Consider the following 7,669-nt stretch of genomic DNA (forward strand, 5'->3'; position numbering starts at 1 on the left):
TTATATGACCAAAGAATCATGCATACAATGTCATACATCTTCACGTATGTAATGCATACAATCTAATATATGATCACAAGATCATATGTAGAATCTCACGTGTGATTGTGAATTCATGCATACTATTTCATTGATAATCACAAACTCACATAGAATCTCATATACAGAAATGCAACCATTTTTGTCAGCAATCTCATGTGCGAACACAGACCTATGCACACAATCTCATATACAGATTCCAACACAAACCTATACACACATTCATGTGGTCACGCACATCTGCAGGAACTCAGATATGATCACATATTAATCAAGTTGAAATACAATTAAAATATAAAATGACACAATGATACATCAGCCCAAATTGATGCTCACAATGACACTCCCACATATAGCCACACGAACTCATGCACAAAGTGACACACTGAAATACAATTAAATTATTTCTTACAATCACACACATGCAAAGAAATTAAACATCATGCACAGATTCAAATGCTCACATATACAACACAGATTCAAATAAACCTGCAAAATTGAATCACTAAAATGGACTAAATCAAACTCAAAGCTAAAATAATGCTTTGGCATGTGTTGACATATTCACAATCTCAAATACGCCAACATTTCTGCAAATGCAGAATCACAACTTTACACATACAATCACAAATTCAATATGCATAGTCAAATATTCATACCTGCAGATGAAATGGCAGGTTTGGATCTCATATTGAATTAAGTCAGTGGAGAATAAAATCAGGAGGCATGTTATTATAGCTGGCTGACCCAAACCATTCCTGTTCCCATCGGATGCACTGAGGTGAAAACCAGAACTCTGCAAGTAGCAAAGTGAACTTCACAAAACCTTACATATACCAAAGCAATCTCATAAACACAATCACACTCTCATAGACACCAATTTATACATCAACACTCATAGACCCAGAATTTGTGGTGCTAATAATGGTGAGGTTGTCAGCAATGTGTGTGGTGTTCACATATGCATATTTAATCACAAAATGCTGGAAATTGCTGCCAGAGATCCCTTTCACCTCCATTAAACGCATTGTGGCAGTCGTCGCTAATGGAACCAAGTTTGGAATCATTGCTTTGTTGTGAACTTCAATTAAATTCCCATGATTCTAGCAGGCTGCCAAACAAACGTCAAACTATTTTCAATTCAAAGTAGTTGAGTATTTAATGGCGTACCAAATCAGATTTACTACTGAGAACAACCTGAACAAACCCTGAAAAACTATTTTACAAGTGTGGAGAACATTTAAAAAATAAACGAGTTTTTTCAAAACATATTAAAGATTCACATTCTTTAAAGTTCTGTTTTCAGACCTAAGTTCCTCCTTTAATCCCTTGTATGTGCTCAGTTTTTATTTTGCATTCAGCACCATGAATTGGGTGTGATTTAGAATTCCATGCTCTTTGCTTCCCACTTTGCTGTCTGTGGGAATTGTTCAATCTGATTGGTCAATTAGTGACCCCCCAACCTCCTCTGGCTGGACACCACAGATCCCTCATAGAAGGTGTCAAATTCAAACTAATGTCAGAGTACAGGAAGTCTGCAGTCTAAAACCTGTTGAAATTTTGTGGGCCGCATTCAATGTTGATTACAAAACTTGAACATTAAATGCATTCATACCCTTGTGCGCTGATACCAACTTGTAGGCTGAGTCACGTACTTGCATACAACTAAGGTGCTACAGTTAAAAATAGAATCTAGTACAGAAGCCAATACTATGGATGCTGGACATCTGAATAAAAAGCAAGAAATGCTGGAAATATTTGGCATGTTAGTCAGCATCCATGAGAGATAGTGAAAGGTCACTAATGTGAAATGTTAACTTTGACCCTTTCTCCACAAAAGCTGCCTGACCAGTTGAATATTTCCAGCATTCTCTGTGCAATAAAATATAACCTCTTTGGGCAACATAGCCCAAAGCATGCCATAAATACAAGCCAAACGCTGTGGATGCTGGAAATCTGAAATAAAGATGGAAAATGCTAGGAAAATGTCACTGGTCTGACAGCATCTGTGGAGAGAGAAACAGAGTTAACTTTTCAAGTCTATATGACTTCTTCACAGACTCAAAAGGTTAATTCTGTTTCTCTCTCTCTAGATGCTGTCAGATCTGTTGAGCCTTTCCAGCTATTTCTGTTTTTATTCCAAAACACACCATGATCATCAATAACTATATCATTGAGTGCTAATTTGAGATCAACATATCATTGATGTAATCTGATAGCAAGTTAAATAATGTTTAAAAATCATTTAGGCATTGTGCCCTTTTCCAGCACAGATGAGCAATTCATCTATCCTTTCATTTAATGTTGCTAAGCATTGTCATCAGAGTGTATCAATCTGCACAGCTAATAACTACTGCACCTATGTTTAGTTTACTTTTCTCTTTGAGGAATGTCAGTTGTTTTGGTATCTTCTTCCCTCTCCATTCAGGAATGGGTTTATGTGGATGTACTTTTACAAATATGAGATGGAAGCCATAGAATAAATTTTGTCTCCACAACATAGTTCTTTCCTGAGTCTCATTTGGTAAAAAGCATTATGTACCTGAACTCTGAAGACCAGAAGCTGATCTCAGTTGAAGTGGCAGCAGGGAACTATAATTGGCAGCTGAAAGGGAAAAGTCACAGTTTCAGTCCTCACCCCTAACCCCCTGATTGGGGTGGCACAGTGGTTAGCACTGCTGCCTCACAGCACAAGGGACCCGGCTTCAATTTTGGCCTTGGTTGATTGTCTGTGTGAAATTTGCATGTTGTCCCCATGTCTGTGTGGGTTTCCTTCAGGTGCTCTGGTTTCCTCCCACAGTCCAAAGGTTAGGCCTTGTTAAATTGTCTCTTAGTGCCCCAAGTTATGTTGGTGAGATGGATTAAGGGGTGTGCGGATCGGGTAGGGGAGATTGGTTGTGTGTGTGGGCCTGGGTAAGATGCTGAATCAGTGCAAACCTGATGGGCTGAATGGCCTCCTCTTGCACTGTAGCATATCAATGGTTCTATGATCCAAGTGTGGATATCAGCTGAGGATAGTGCTGGGCTCTTGTCTGATAAATGGCCACAAATGATAATCAAACTCCTAAAAGGATGTGATACCTTCAGGAAATTATGAAGGTATCAAAGGGAGAAAATTAACGATCTCTTTATGAGAAATAAAAATACATTGGTTAATTTGGTGCAGGAGTTCAGGTTGCTGAGCGTAACCTGCAGAACTGATTCTCATTTTGACACTTTCAAATATCATGCAATCTAACCACTCATAATTAACAAGATTTTTGTCTGACTGTGATGCATTCTATTTTATTTTCTTTAATGATGTACTGAGGATGGTGTTCTGGGATGTGTCAGGTACCATATACAACTGAGCTCTGATAGAATCGGCAGATAGCACTGAGCACAGCAGTAACAGAGTTCTGTACACGCAGGCAGATAAGTTTAAGTTCATTTATCAGTGTCACAAATAGGCTTACATTAACACTGCAATGAAGTTACTGTGAAAATTGCCACATTCCGGTGCCTGTTCGTGTACACTAAGGGAGAATTTAGCACCTAACCAGCACTTCTTTCAGCCTGTAGGAGGAAACCCAGATCACCCGGAGGAAACCCATGCAGACAGAGGGAGAACATGCAGACTCCGCACAGACTGTCACCCAAACCGGGAATTGAACCAAGGTCCCTAGCGCTGTGAGACAGCAGTACTAGCCATCGTGCCGTCGTGCCGCCCCTTATCTGTGGACACCAGGTTAAGTGGGAGCATTCAATTTCTTCCGGCATTGAAATTATTTCAAATCTTTAACAGCTGCAACATCGGATGTCAAGTAACAAAAACAACATCCTAAACATGGTCACAACCAATGGATCAGGTCAACGTTCTGTATCTTGCCCAACAAGTTATAAACTGGTCAGCTTTGGCAAAGGATCATCCAGACTCAAAACGTTGGCTCTATTCTCTCTCCACAGATGCTGTCAGACCTGCTGAGATTTTCCAGCATTTTCGGCTTTTGTTTCAGATTCTGCAGTATTTTGCCTTTATCAGTCATAAATGGCGATGGACAAATAAGCAACTAACAAGAGGAGGAGTATATGAACATCCCTATCCTCAATAATGTCAGAGCGCAGCATGTGCATGCAAAAGACCAAGTAAAAACATTTGTAACCATCTTCAGCTCAAAGGACCAACTGAAACTTTCTCCTCCAGCTACTCAAGAAGCCACCACCATCACAAATGTCAATCTTCAACTCATTTCACTCATTCCACATGATACGAGGAACTGCTGCATACTAAAAGGGGCTGTGAGTTTTGACCACAACTAGGTTGCAGTGCTGAAAATCTGTGCTCCAGAGTTAGTCAAACTTCTAATTTAGCTGCTCTCGTTCAATTGCAACATTGGCATCTACCTGAAAATGTGGAAAATGGTTGACCTATGTCCAGTCCGTAAAAAGTGGATCAAATATAACCCATCTAGTTACCGCTCCTTCTGCTACTTCCAAAATTCCAATTGCCAGCAAAGTGATGGGAGGAGTTATCAACAGCAATATTAATGCTCTGTTCGCCAATGCTCAACTTTAGCAGGAATTCTGAATGTAGTGTGCTGTTACACTTCAATGAACAAGGTGTAACATTTTCATGTTTTTTTTTCACGGAGATATCATAAAAGGGCAAGTTCTTATTCATTCAGTTGACTGCAATTGGGGAAAATTTCAACCAAATGTACTCTTTGGGGAAGCATGGAATCATTGTAATCAACTTCAGGCTTTGATAAAGGTCATCTGGACTTGAAATGTCAGCTCTTTTCCCTCCTTACCAATGCTGCCAGACCTGCTGAGGTTTTCCAGTATTTTCTTTTTTGGTTTCAGGAACTCTGCGCATGTGTTGACTCCAGGATTTGCTCTCAGCTTCAGAGGCATAATGCTGGCAAATGCTGACAGATTTTCTGTCATTATCAGTGCAAGATCCAGACCATGATCCCAACATGGAAGATCGGTTCACCCACTGACTAGTCCTCTCTTTATCATTTCTGAAGTAGCATAACTTCTTTAACAATAGTTTTATTTCTCCAGCCAATTTTTTTTTCCATTCCCAGAGTTTTTCATGAATTTCCAGACCTTTGAGTTTGGCAATAGCCTTTTTTGTTCGGTGTCATTGCTCTTTGGTATTAAATTTTTAACAGTTCACGTGATATTATTTCCTTCATGAAGTTAAGAAGGTTGATCAGACATGTCTTCCTCCATCAGCAATCCATGTTGAATTAACTAGGTTATTATTGTATTATTAATGGTTATTAATGGCTTTCATATCTTCTCTGCACTGGAAAAATTATTTTTCCATTACGCATGACATCTACTCCTCTGCACTTTTCTAGATCTCTTGTTTGTCTCTTTGGTTATGCTTTTAAGTAGCTTAAATAGTTTATTTTATTCATTTACATGATGTGGACATTGCAGGCCAGGCCAGTATTTATTGCCTAACCCTAGTTGCCCTTCGGAACCACTGCAGCCCCTGATGTGTAGTCTTCCCAGTGATTTCCCCTCATCTCATTTTCCAGAGGAGGTCATTGTCCTTCTGACATTTCTTTCACTGTACTTCTAAATCCACTTGGAGTTCCATTGGTTTGTATTGGTTCAGTGATTTTTGCTTTTATCCGGCCTGCCAGCATTTTAGTTTTGAAGGGACTCCACTTGTTCTTTACTGAAATGTTGATTTAAAAACTCTATATATCCATTTGTTTTTAGCTATTTCTCCAGTTACTTTAATTTAATCCTTTTATTTGCTTCTTGATCTTCCAACAACTTTATTATTTTGTCCCCAGAGATGTTAAGGCTTCCATTATCTGGAAATGATTCAAATACATCTTTGTCGCACAGAATCATACAATTCTAAACCATTAGGTTGCCCTGGTTTATTTTTGGTCGAATGACCCTTCCCTTTGAAATAACTTTTCTGCTCTCACATGATAAACACCGGCCTTGGGTCACTGTCTGTGTGGAGTTTACACATTCTCCCCGTGTCTGTGTGGGTTTCCTCTGGATGCTCCAGTTTCCTCCCACACCTCCAAAGATGTGCAGGTTAGGTTGACTGGCTATGATAAATTGCTCCTCAGTGTCAGGGGAACTAGGAAGGTAAATATGTGGAATTACGGGAATAGGAACTGGGTGGGATTGTTGTGGAGCAGACTTGATGGGCCAAATGGTCTTCTTCTGTAGTAGATTCTCTGATTCTATGATTCATTGCCCTTAGGTTTTTAATAATTTTCACTTCACTGCTGAGTCTGCATGGAACCTAGTGGGTAATGAACCTCTTGACCTGATGCATTAGACCGGGGCAATCTGGATGGACCAGCTGGTCTTTTTCTATCCAGTGTTATTCCATGTGCATAAAAACACTTGAACTCATCAACTCACAAGCATGCATAAAAACACCTACAATCTGCAGAATTCTGAGTACAGACACAAATCTACTGGTCTCAGCACATTCAGCCGTGCCAGAAGCAGGCACACATATAGATCTAAACCCGTTTAGATTTGAAAAACACAATTTCATTTTTGGAATTGTATGTTTGCATTTTTCTGAGAATGAAATGAAATTAACATTTTTTAACTGCACAGGTCTGTGCTGATCATGTACACATGAGAAGAAGGATATCACAGCCACCTCTCTCTTCAATTGATAGTTACATTCAACTTGGGGCCAGGTGAGTTGAAAGATCATCTGGAATGGGTTTCTACCATAGTCCCATCTTCACTTTCACTACCCCAATTTCGGTGGCACCTGTTGGGAGCATATGTGATACTGACCCACTATATGGACATATTGAATGAAGATACAAATTCAGGAAATAAATTTTCAAAGTTATATTATTATATTATAAGTCTCATAGAAAGGATATTACTGAACTAGAAAGAGTGCAGAAAAGATTTACTAGGATGCTACAGGGACTTGATGGTTTGAGTTATAAAGTGAGGCTGGATAGTCTAGGACTTTTTTCTCTGGAGTGTAGGAGGCTTAGGGGTGATCTTATAGAGATCTTAAAATAATGAGGGGCATAGATCAGCTGGATAGTCAGTACCTTTTCCCAAAGTACAGGAGTCTAAAACTAGAGGGCACAGGTTTAAGGTGAGAAAGGAGAGATGCAAAAGCGTCCAGAGGGGCAATTTTTTCACACAGAGGGTGATGAGTGTCTGGAAGAAGCTGCCAGAGGTAATAATAGAGGTGGGCACAATTTTGTCTTTTAAAAAGCGTTCGGACAGTTACATGGGTAAGACAGGTATAGAGGGATATGGGCCAATTGCGGGCAATTGGGATTAGCTTAGGGGTTAAAAAAGGGATGGCATAGACAAGTTGGGCTGAAGGGCCTGTTTCCATGCTGTAAACCTTTATGACTCTATGGCTCTATAAGTTCTATTTAAGCTATTGCAATAGAAAAGAGTGAGGGTTACTTGTTAGTCCCTGATATCCAGCTCTACCAGCATGGCAACAAATTTGTCTTTTCTGGTCAGAAAGATTATAGAACTCCTGAATAAGGGATGCATTGCACAGGCTACAGCATGAAGGGAAAATGTTTGAAAATTAAAGTCGCTTGTTTTGCTGGCTACAAGAATATTTAACCCAGGGCTAATGCTCCTGGGGAGGCAATGGTATAATGGT

Source organism: Carcharhinus amblyrhynchos, chromosome 12, assembly GCF_965287045.1.
Source record: "Carcharhinus amblyrhynchos chromosome 12, sCarAmb.v2.hapA, whole genome shotgun sequence".
Classification (NCBI taxonomy): Eukaryota; Metazoa; Chordata; class Chondrichthyes; order Carcharhiniformes; family Carcharhinidae; genus Carcharhinus; species Carcharhinus amblyrhynchos.